General features: G+C 36.1%; 1 pseudogene; it reads right to left on the reverse strand.

Annotated features, from left to right (window-relative positions):
* LOC128563435 (neurobeachin-like) overlaps nucleotides 1–6,969 on the reverse strand; it is a 31,918-nt pseudogene extending 24,949 nt beyond the window's left edge.
* Between the last annotated feature and the right edge of the window lie 6,243 nt (nucleotides 6,970–13,212).

The following is a 13,212-nucleotide window of genomic DNA, read 5'->3' on the forward strand; positions in this document are numbered from 1 at the left end:
ACATACAAACATAGATATTATTTACTGCATGCAATATAAAGCCATTTTCAAGAAGAAAAAAAATTTTAACTTGGTCAAAAGAAAGCAATACTCACATTTATTACATAATAACAACTAAAAGAGCAACAAATAAACTCATATTTTATCACTGATTTCTATGAAAGAAATGCTTTTTTTCTTTCTTCTTTTTCTTTGCTTTTTAGACTGTTGCTCAGGCTATAGTGCGGTTGTGCAACCTGAGCTCACTGCAGTCTCAAACTCAAGGGCTGGGCTCAAGCCTTCTTCCTGTCTCAGCCTCCTGGAACCATAGGGATGCACCATCAAGTCTGGCTAATTTTTCTTATGTGTTTATTCATTTATTTTGAAATTCTTAAATGGATATATGAGAGTTCAAAATAAAGTTAATGTAAAAATATGAGATAAATGAAAACAAGAAGAAATACAGAGTAGCAATTTTACTAAAGTACAAGATAGATTTTATAGCAAAAGCGCACTCAGTGACAAAGAAGAATGCTACTTATTATAAAAAAAAGTAATAGATCTGAAAGATAGAATACCTGCAAAAATATATGCATGTAACTCTATATAAAGTTCAAAATATATTAAAAAGTGACAGATTAATGTATTACTCTTATTATTGGAGACTTTAATACATCACTCTTAGAAATTGATAGAATGAGCAGACAAAAATAAGCAAGATCATTTTTATTTGGTGATAAATGATAATAATCCAGAGATACACAGAGAATTTTCTGTAACAAGAGAAACTGTCGCAGAAATGTATCATATACTAGGCCACAAATGTATCTTTAAACAAATAAACTGAAGTATCAACACTGAATCATACATACAGTTTCTCTTACCACACACACACAAATAAAGATAGCAACAAAAGTCCAAAAGAATAATTTTTAAATTACTTATTTAAACCAATAAAGTACTTATGGAAAATCTGGGTGTACAAGAGGACAAATGGTTAATGAGAAAATACGGAGAGCTAAATGGTTGTGAAAGCAAAATGCATAACGAAAATGGAGGAATAAAACAATTTTTAGAGAAATATATAGTTTCTAATCCACTGATCAGAAACAAATAAAAAGACTGAAAATACATGAGCTGAGTGTTTACCATAAGAAGCTAGAAAAAAAGAGCAGAGAAAAGGTCTAATACTTTCAGCAGTAGGGCAGTCCAGATGTTCTAAAAATAGCTCAGTTGCCTTAAACATCCATATTCTGAATAACTTACAACAAATTTATTTTAAATGCATGGCGGAGCTCATACAAAAGTATAGGAAATCCCCAGCGGAGGAGACAGGGTTGATACTCCAGGGGTAGCTGCGTGAGAACTTGCAATCCAGCGCTTCCCTGGGATCTAAGCCAATATTGGAAACTCAGAATTTAGGGTATTAGTACAGCATGAGAGAATAAGAAACAAATCTTTAAGAACATGCCAAGTCAGTTGGTTCTTTTAGAAGCAGATCCCAAAATAAAAATTCTGATTTTGGAATTTAAGGAAGTATTGCCAGAGGAAGCCAGTAAAAACCACAGAAAATAGGGGGAAAAAAGGAAAGAAACCAAACTCAAGGTATAATCTCAGGGACAATCTTGTTAAGGTAATTTAATGGTATTATTTAGTTATTTAGGTTATTGTCATAATGAAAATTAATATGTTAGTATAAATTATCATAATAACTATATTATCATTACATTGATGTTATTATCATTATTATTATTTTGAGACAGAGTCTTACTCTGTCACCCTGGGTAGTGATATGTCATTATTACCATAAATTTACACAACACAATAAGTTATTTATTCTGACCCAAGATAAGAAGCTGGGTTTTCATATTTCCACATGTCACAGAAATGAGCTGAGGGTATGTGTGGGAATAAACTAAGAATTTCTGGTTCTCTGAGCAGATTCAGTATAGTGATTCTGGTAGCTTAGGGGCAGTCTTCTGAAAAAGATCTGTGGCTTAAAACAGTTTGGAGGGCAGCTGGACATCCCACTACTAGCATTGTCTGCTAGAGTGGTGAACAGTGGGGGGATCTTAATAAACCTGGGCACCCAAAAAAGTATGACTTCCATGCAAGTGTGGACAAGGGGACCCCGTGTGCTAATCCATGGCAACAATGAGACAGTCTATTTACTTCTGTCCTGTATCATGAAAATACTTTTAACACTACAAAATAGTATTTCCATAGAATTTATAGGTACAGGTATCTCCTTGTGCCTATACAAGTGGAACTGACATATACTGTCCTGAGGACCAGCTATAGTGGGGCCCAGTGCAAAAATCAAAATGTAAGATCCTTTGCTTAGAAATTATTCCAAAAATTAGGGCGGTGCCTGTGGCTCAGTCGGTAAGGCGCCGGCCCCATTTACCGAGGGTGGAGGGTTCAAACCTGGCCCCGGCCAAACTGCAACCAAAAAATAGCCGGGCGTTGTGGCGGGCGCCTGTAGTCCCAGCTACTCGGGAGGCTGAGGCAAGAGAATTGCTTAAGCCCAGGAGTTGGAGGTTGCTGTGAGCTGTGTGAGGCCACGGCACTCTACCGAGGGCCATAAAGTGAGACTCTGTCTCTACAAAAAAAAAAAAAAAAAAAAGAAATTATTCCAAAAATTAAATGAGGACAGTTGAGCATTAAATCAAGTGTGATACCCTCCTACGAGTAGGGTTCTGAGTGACTGCACAGGTCTTGCACCTATAAAGTTGGCACTGACTATCCTCTCAGTAAGGTTATTACCAGGTTTAAAAAAAAAAAAAAAAGGAAAATTAGCATACTTGTTTCATGTTTATAGCATGCCGGGCATGCAATAGGAGCAAGTGAAAATCTTGTCTTGATGAAAGCATGACCAATTCATGTTCCTAAAGTGTCCCATGGACCAATTATCAGCCTATAATAAGGAAAATATCTATTAAAAGAAAACCAGGGAAACAAATCCCCCAAAGAGAAGGCACTAGAAATTTCAAAGAGGATAGTCATACTTCCCAAAGACACCAGATACTAGAATTACCACATGTAAAGTAAAAGAAATAGACACATTACCTGGGCGGTGCCTGTGGCTCAAAAGAGTAGGGTGCTGGCCCCATATATGGGAGGTGGTGGGTTCAAACCCAGCCCCAGCCAAAAGAACTACAGGAAAAAAAAAAAAATAAATAAAGAAATAGACATATTATCAAACAAAGTAAGAGAATATTTTAAAAGTGCCCAGAAAATAAATTCAACCAACCAGATGAAAATTCTAAAAGTCAAATATAAAATTATTGAATTATAAAACTTAATGAATGAGGAATTCAGCTACACCATGAGATAGAGTAATCTCATGGCAGATCAATCCACCTACATATAACAACAGTAACTGAAGAAAATATAAAAGGAAACTAGCAAATGTAGACTTTGGAGGTAAGTTGAACCTTAGAAGAAGCAATAGGAATGGATGAATTATTCCCATTACAACTTCAGACTGAGAGGGGCCTCTAGGCACGGCATCCTGCAAGGTGGCTGAGGCTCTAGTGGAAAGCATGTTGTTTTTCTTGCTCGAAGAAGAAAGAAGTTGGAGTGGAGACTGTTACTTACTTCCCCAAAGTGGGAGTGAATCTCTGAAGGAAGAGGGGCAGAGAAAGTGAATCTCAGTTAGGAAGTGTGTGAAAATTTGCTCGGTCTCTGTCTGATCATTGAATTATACATATACAGGCAACGAACAGCTTAGTTAAGTAAAAACAATACAAATTCCATCAATTGTACAGAAATCTGAATGGATGCATTTTGTAGGACAGTTTACTTAACCAAGCAGGCAACATTTGAATATAACACTTTTTTGAGGAAATAAGGGTCTTTGATTCCAAATGCCTCAAACATACCATTCAAAGCATAAAGGATAAAATAAAAAATTACTCAACACACAAAGAAGCACAAAAATGTGATCCATCAGGCACAACACTTAATCTTGTTAGTAATCAGCAAAGTGAAAATTAAAAGGATATTTAAAAACTTCATACTTACTATATTGACAAAAAAGGAAAGTTTAAAAATAACAATTGGGGGCAGCGCCTGTGGCTCAAAGGGGTAGGGTGCTGGGCCCATATGCCAGAGGTGGCAGGTTCAAATCCAGCCCTGTCCAAAAACTGCAAAAAAAAAAAAAAAAATCAATTGGTGAAGAAGATAAAATCTCATGAAGCCATGTTAAAAGCATAAATGGGGAGGCACCTGTGGCTCAAAGGAGTCGGGTGCCGGCCCCATATGCCGGAGGTGGCAGGTTCAAGCCCAGCCCCGGCCAAACACTGCAAAATGAATAAATAAATAAAATAAAATAAAATAATAAAAAAAATTAAAAAAAAGTGTAACCTGATACAGCTATCAGGAGAAGCATCTCTAAGTTCACCCTAAAATGAAGAACAAATATACACATGGGTACATGTACCTATATACACACACACATATATTTTATGCATATGTTTCTATGTATCCCATTTAACGATTTCACTCCTATGTCTATGCCTGAGAATTTTTTTATTCAGACAAAGGTCTCCCATATTTATTACTGGACCAGGTTATTAGTGAAGATCATATAAACAAAGAGAAAACTCATTTTACCAGTGAAATGTGGCCAACTGATGACATTTTCAGCTTGATATGGGAAGATGATAGTGCCTGTGATTCAGCATAAGTAAGTGTCATCTCATGCACAACCCCTTATAGACCCAGCTTGGTTCTCCTCCAGTGTCTCTCCTTGATTTTTTACATGATTTTATCACCAGTTTTCATTAGAATTCATTGGGGAGCAGGACAATTTTATTTGTTTCTTGGCCAGAAACCTCTTGATTCTGAAAGTCTTGTGAGAGGACATGGTGAGAAACGGGATTAATCACACACCTGATGGTGGTGAAAGGGAGAGAAAGGTATGCCTAAGAAATGTTAATTCAGGAAGAGAAAGGAACGTGCACAAGAATATAATTTCAGCACTGCTCTCAATGAAGAATCGAACATCATAGATGATATCCTGGGGGAAAATGCACGTTGATTATAATCCATGCCTAGGTAGAATACTATGTATTAGCCCAATGGGTAGAGCATAAAAATAATGATGCTCAAAAGAGAAAGCAGAATATGATTTAAAATCCAATAATGTCTCCTCAAATTTTAAACATGTACATGCATACATAATATTTTATCAATATACATATATATATATAAATAAAAGTAAATGGAATTATCTATGTATTAAATATATATATAAGACCAGGAGCTTATGCAAGTATGTATTAAAGATGTGGACTAAAAATTAGGGCATCTGGTTAAATCTGAATTTCAGATAAACAAAGATGGTCAAAAGTAGTAGTTTGATTTTTTTTAGCCCCAAATATTGCAAGGAACATATTTATATTGCACATGTGGTCATACATTCACTAAAATAAAAAGTTATTCTGAAACTCAAATTTAGTTGGGCATCCTGTATTTTATCTGGCAACCCTAATATGAGGAAAAGCAATTACATATTAAGGAAGGAAGGAAGAAAGGAAGGAAGGAAGGAAGGAAGGAAGGAAGGAAGGAAGGAAGGAAGGAAGGAAGGAAGGAAGGAAGGAAGGAAGGAAGGAAGGAAGGAAGGAAGGAAGGAAGGAAGGGAGCGAGGGAGGGAGGGACGAAGGGAGGGAGGGAGGGAGGGAGGCCTTACACAGACCAATAAGAGTTGTGTGCCTTGTCTGAGAACTATTGTCAGCTCACTTTCTGACATGGAATTTAAAAAAATAAATCAGTGGATAAATAATAAAAATAAATAACTTGAACCACATTATTTTGGAAATATAAATTATAGATTGAAATGGTAACTTCTACAAATTTTGGAAGAAATAATCCTATTTTGTCAAGAACTTTAGAAAGTAGAGAAAATAACTTATTTGTTTTATTTTCTAAGAAGGAATGAGTAGCTTCCTGAGACAGTTATATTCTACTCTAAGCTACTACACACAAAGTTTTTCTTGAGTGCCTTCACTCAATGTTAAATATAAAGGTGATTTTAGTTGACCAGAAATATCAACTTCTAAAATTAGTGCCATTTCTTGTTTAACAGAATTAGTGTATATATTTATATTACAATTTGCTCATTTAAGCTGTAAGAAAACTGTGTTCATTGTACTTGCTATAAATTATGTAAGCCTTCCCTTTATTCAGGAAAAAGAAAACCTAGATCACCTGGTTTACTTTATTTCCTTGCTAGTCATTGCAAACATAACAAAAGTTTGCTGTATTCAATTAAAATTTAACTAGGAGATATAGTCTTCTGTCTTTAGTACAAGGATTTAGACTGATTGTGATCTTTTCCTCTATGTGTTAGGTAGATTCTCTACAATTGTTAAATTACCTATAAAATGCTAAAAAGAAATGGAGTGGCCACTCTGCAGTGAATATGGATCCCAAAATTTGAACCCAAGATGTTAAGAATGGTGCACCACATACCCATCCAGTGGGTTAAGGAAGAGCTTTACTCATACGAGGAGGGAGGCTTTCTCCGAGGGGAAGGCAGGCTACCCAAGCTGGGCAAGACGGTTTGGGACAGCCCAGAGGGAGACTGGCTTGGGGTTTGATGATGGCCAGGTGGGGTAGAGGGTGGGGTTTCCTGTGTACAGGCTAAGACTTGTGTGGTTTGGTTTCCCAACTGGTGCAAAAGGGTGGAGAATCAGGTGATTCTTATGAGCTTGCCCATATGTTGGACTTAACAGCTGTCAGCAGAGAAATATCAAAATGGAGTTGGACTCTTTACTGCAAGAGATAATTAAACGAACAGGATCCAAGTGAGTGAGGAGCATAGGGGTGACTCTCGTTTTACACTTGATCTTAGCCAAAAGGCCAAGAAGCGATGACTCTCATTTTATAAATTATCACAGCTGCAATTAAAAACGATTGAAATATATGCAGTAACTCAATGACAGATTAAAAATGCAAATGATGAAAGAGAAGGCTTACCGTCATTACGCACGTAAGGCCTAATGGAACTAGCTGAATAATAGGGATGTAAGAAATATGAGCATTAGTGCCAATAGTGAAGTTAAAAACTGTTAATTTTTAATAACATTACTTTATATAGTATTTAGCAGATTAAAGGGCCATCTGTCAGATTAGATTTTGTTATAATTCAAACTCAAAATGTTGCTTAGAAAATCTGACATGACCAATGGCTCTTCTTTATTGATGACATTGTAAATGACACTGAACAAGGATTTTAGGCAGAATAGGAAACCACAAATAAAATCAAGTCTAGATTTGTTTTAACTTTTGACATTTCTAGAGTTGTATAATTCATTCTATCAAGTTCAAACAAACTAGAAAATAGCAGCAATCCTTAAATTAGGATGGTATTTTGGAATATTCTTGATTTTCATTTTTTTTCTTTTTTTTTATTATTAAATCATAGCTGTGTACATTAATGCGATCATGGGGCACCATACTCTGGTTTTATAGACTGTTTGACACATTTTCATCACACTGGTTAACATAGCCTTCCTGGCATTTTCTTAGTTATTGTGTTAAGACATTTATATTCTACATTTACTAAGTTTCACATGTACCCTTGTAAGAGGCACCACAGGTGACTTTATTTTTTAGAATTATCTACAAATTCAACCTTAGCCAAAAAATATGCTAATATAAACATCAGCTTTTTTCCTCTTTATTCCAGAACTACAGTGTTTGAGTGTTGTTCAAAACACAGATTGTAATGGATACTCAACTGTGTAGTTAAAAAATGTTATGGAACATCAAGATATGCCTCCACACTACACACACACACACACACACACACACACACACACACATACACACACATACACACACATACACACACACATACACTTTCTCACTGACTGAATTTTCACTGAATAAGATTCCTTCTCTTTTCTCCAATCCTAACATTTTTCCTTTGGAAAACATGAACATTTTCAGGGTGGCGCCTGTGGCTCAAAGGAGTAGGGTGCTGGCCTCATGTGCTGGAGGTGGCAGGTTCAAGCCCAGCCCCAGCCAAAAACTGCAAAAACAAAAAAAAAATGAAGATTCTCTCTTTTCATATATTCAAATTAACTGGTTTTTAAAAATGTTTAAGAGAGTAAACTTTAAGTGTTCTTAGCACACACATGCACAAAATGAACAGTATCTGAGGTATTGCATGTATTAATTAGCTCTATTTAGCCATTCCACAATGTACACAAATTTCAAAACAACATGTTACATATGATAAACATATTCAATTTTAGACAATTAAAAAAATTAAATTGAAAAGAAAACCCAAATTAACAAGAGTTTCTTCCAGTTATGACATTCTAAGTTCTTCAACCCAAGGGCTTAGTTGTTAAAAATTCAGTAAGAGGTAATGATGAGCCTGTATTTCTGATTATTCTCACTTACTTCTCACTCATAAAGTGAATAGCCCAGATTGTCATTGGTCTGATTTCTTAAGGGTTATCTTTTTTTTTCTTTATACAAAAGTAGTCTATATATTATAGATATTTGAGAAAAAGAAATAAGCTATCACCGGGAGTGCTATAAAGAATAATAAGACAGGGTGAGGGGATAAGGATTACAAGGAGAAGAATTTCAAGGATGATGACTATGGAGGGATTCTCCAAATTAATGAGTTTTGAGTAGCCGCCCAAATGAATAAGGAAGTAAATTGGGAAACTGGATGGATGGCATGCAAAACCCCCAAAGTAGATCAGACTTGCCACATAAAACATTAAGGTTGGAGTGCAGTGAACTAGAGGATTTTAGATTGTGTCCTAATTTGATGGAGAATTAACTGGAAGATGCTGAGCAGTCACCCTGTGATCTGTCTCATATTTAAAAGATTAGGTCACTCATTGCATAAAAAATAGTCTGATGATGGGTAAGAGTGCAAGCAGGAGGGCCTGTTAGACGCCAACTTTTGGAATAATGGAGAGAGAGAAAGGAGCTGAGCAATTAGACAGAATTTGATGGTTGGTTTGAATGTGGAGTTTGAGAGCAGAAGACAGATCCATGATTGGGCTGTAGATATTGGGCGCTCAGTGTCTTTTGCAGAGATGAGAAAAGGTGGCAGTTGGAGTTGAGAGTTCATTGACTTTGAGATACCTGTTAGAGATATAACTGGAAATACTGAGCAAGCAGACTAAAATGGGAGTCTAGACTTCACAAAAAGGTAAAAATTGGCCTAAATTTATGAGCGATCAGCTTATTGAAGTAATATGTCTGGATGATACCATTAGAGAGATAGTGAGGATACAGGGTGAAAAAACCCTTGGATAGGACCTGAGGACACAGGGACATCTAGTTTGGGAAGGAAAGACCTCTGAACAGAGTTTCAAGGTAAAAAACATATTAGTAGAAAAGACAGAACTAAGGTTTACTTTGATGACAGGTGTATTCTGAATGACATTTTCTTTCTAAAGGAAGAATAGGAAGCCTAGGATTCCTATAAAAAGCAAGCATCAAGGTAATTGTGGAGACTGAAAGATTTTAGCCTGATGAGAGGCACTAGGAGTCGTTGCTCCTGAGAATCTTTCCTATCATAAAGATAAGCTGCTCTTTATTGGTTGGTTACCAATTATAATGACATATATTTTTGTTTTTTAAAGCCTCTTAATGTCTCATTCTATTTTATTTGCACCACAAATCTTACTTAGGAGATAATTTTTTTATTGTTAAATCATAGCTGTGTACATTAGTGCAATCAAGGGGTACAATGTGCTGGTTTCATATACAATCTGAAATATTCTCATCAAACTGTTCAATGTAGCCTTCATGGCGTTTTCTTAGTTATTGTATGTAGACATTTGTATTCTGCTTTTAGTAAGTTTCGCCTGTACCCATTCTAAGATGCACTGTAGGTGTGGTCCCACCCATTACCCTCCCTCCTCCCTAACCCCCCCTTCCCCTTCCTTGGCCCTTTCCCCATAGTCTTGTGCTATAGTTGGGTTATAGCCTTCATGTGAAAGCTATAATTTAACTTCATAGTAGGACTGAGTACATTGGATACTTTTTCTTCCATTCCTGAGATACTTTGCTAAGAAGAATATGCTCCAGCTCCATCCATGTAAACATGAAAGAGGTAAAGTCTCCATCTTTCTTTAAGGCTGCATAATATTCCATGGTATACATGTACCACAATTTGCTAGTCCATTCGTGGGTCGATGGGCACTTGGGTTTCTTCCATGACTTAGCAATTATGAATTGGGATGCAATAAACATTCTAGTACAGATGTCTTTTTTATATTGTGATTTTTGGTCTGCTGGGTATAAGCCTAGTAAAGGAATTATAGGATCTTTTGGCAGGTCTATTTTTAGGTCTCTAAGTATTCTCCAAACATCCTTCCAGAAGGAATGTATTAGTGTGCATTCCCACCAGCAGTGTAGAAGTGTGCCCTTTTCTACACATCCATGCCAACATCTCTGGTTTTGAGATTTCGTTATGTGGGCTACTCTTACTGGGGTTAGGTGATATCTCAGAGTAGTTTTGATTTGCATTTCTCTGATGATTAAGGATGATGAGCTTTTTTCCATGTGTTTGTAGATCGTGTATCTGTCTTCTTTAGAGAAATTTCTCTTCAAGTCCCTTGCCCACCCTGAGATGGGATCACTTGTTCTTTTCTTGCTAATACGTTTGAGTTCTCCGTGGATTCCGGTTATTAGACCTTTATCAGAGGTATAACCTGCAAATATTTTCTACCATTCTGAGGGCTGTCTGCTTGCTCTACTTACTATGTTCTTGGCTGTGCAGAAGTTTTTAGTTTGATCAGGTCCTAGTAGTGTATTTTTGATACTGCTTCAATTGCCTGGGGAGTCCTCCTCATAAAATATTCACCCAGGCTGATTCCTTCAAGAGTTTTCCCTGCACTTTCTTCAAGTATTTTTATAGTTTCATGTCTTAAGTTTAAAGATTCCCTATTTAAGAAATGGTGCTGGGTGAACTTGCTGGCAACCTGTAGAAGATTGAAACTGGACCCACACCTTTCACCATTAACTAAGACTCTCACAGGAGATAATTTTTAATTGCCATTTGTGGATGAGCACATTGAGGTTCAGCAGGTGAAGTGTTTCTTCAGTCACACCAGTGATTTATGATGGCACTGGCTCCCCTCATGGTCTTCACTTCCACTTCTGTCTACTTTGGATACCACTTCTTCAAGCTTTTCAAATTTATACTCAGGAAGTTTTTTCCTCCTAAAGAGCAATTTTATACCATAAATTATACATACACATGACAAAGAATGCTAAGAAAAAGCTTCATTATTCATCAATTTCATCTAACCATGCATGAATTTATCAGTTCATCTATCAATTTCCTAACTAATTTTTGGATACTTACTATGTCTGCCAGCTACCACATTACATGGATACACAAAGAAAAGGAAAGAGTTCTCAAGATGGTCATATCTAAGGGGCATTTTTACTTGTTATACAATAATACCAATCCTAGTATTTCTTTGTTATGGATTAGTATTTCCATTGAGAAATATCTTTAGATTTCATCATAAATAAATTTTCACTTCTCCACTACAGTAACAAGTTGTAGCTGATGAGGATGAATGGAAGTTTGCATCTTATTTTCTCCTTTGAAACTAAAGCCCAGAGAGATACAACTGGAAAATGATTAGACCAAGCCACACGAGTAATTCATGGAATTGATATTGAAAGCTACATTGTTTGGTACAGTAGTTTCTCAGAGTCCTGAGATTTGGCCAAGGAAACTTCTTGGTTGCCAAACATTTCTGAGAATTCTATCTTGGAAATTCCATGAGCTTCTCACTCAAGAATTAACTTCACCAAGCCAGATGGCATCCTTGTCGAGGATGGGGTACACAATCTAAATTTTGAAATTGGAGAGGGAGCTTGCATTTCATTGTAGAATTCATATGATCAAGGTTCCTGATTTTTGTTTTTAGTCAGATATTCTCATGCTTCAGAGAGTAACAAGGGTTTCTGGATAGGATGCTGATATTTTCCCTTAATTTTGCTTATGCATAAATTATTTTATTAATATCAAATATACATTTTTTAATCACTTCTAAAATTGTCAATCTGTTTATCAATGTGAAGCTCTATATTTCAGGGTCTGTTAGAGATATCTCATAATTGAGACAACAAAGGTTTAGTTCTTACCTGTGCAAGTCTGCTCCAGGTGTGAGCCTCTCTCCAGGATGGCTGTCTTATATGTCATGGTTCAGCACTTAAACTCCATATCAAACCACAGCTTCAAAATCACTTTAGCTGAGAAGGATGGGCTGAAGGTTTAAGTATCAACAGTTAAATGTGTCCATATGGAAATGCCACTCAACACTTTGTTCACACTTCATCGTGCACACAATGGCCACGGTGAGAACTTGAAAGGAGCCATAGTAAAGTCTACCAGAGTTACACTTGTTTACCTGAATTGAGATAACTTTTAAAAGTCATAATTAATTGTAATCGTTGTGCATAGTTTTGGCCTTTTAAGAAAAGCTTAAAGATTAAGATTGTGAAGGCAAAATCAAAGCCACATAGTAGACAAAGAGATAGCTGAGCCTTTCCTCTCTGCCAAGCATTGTGCAAAGAGCTTTTCACATGTTATTTCACTTACATTGGTCTCCACTCTAAAAGGTTGGTATCATTGTTGCCATTTTATAGATAATCACACTGAGGTTCAATGACTTGTTCAAGGTTATAACTAGCTTAACAATGGGTCAATATTTACTCTTAAAGCCAGCAACAATAAAAAAGACTAGAAGAACCCCAAATAATGTGTGTAATACAACTCTTATCAATCTAAGCCTATAATAAGTACAACAGTCACACAGAAAAATTAGAGACCTGCCTTATGCTGCCTGTGAAAAAGTTCACATTTTTTTCAAAAAAGCCCTTCTGAATGACTAGGATTACTAAATTCGCTCAATTCTCAGACCACTTATAGCATTTATTGTTGTTGCTTTCTCTTGATAATAACTCCTATATTGCCCTGACAAATGTGTTTCATTGTTATCTTAAATTGTTATTTATACCATTTTGAGGGTAGGGATCAGATTTGCTTTTATCCTGTGTTCCCATCAATCCTGAAAAAGGTATCTGACACATAGAAGTCTCTTCATGAATTTATTTTGTAAAGAATTGTCACTGCAGCTTTGAAGAGAACAGCAGGACAAAAAAGAGCATTGTACGAATATTAAAATGACATGCGATAGATTTGATGATTCTCTTTGTTTTTGTATTAGA

This window comes from Nycticebus coucang, chromosome 13, assembly GCF_027406575.1.
Source record: "Nycticebus coucang isolate mNycCou1 chromosome 13, mNycCou1.pri, whole genome shotgun sequence".
Lineage (NCBI taxonomy): Eukaryota > Metazoa > Chordata > Mammalia > Primates > Lorisidae > Nycticebus > Nycticebus coucang.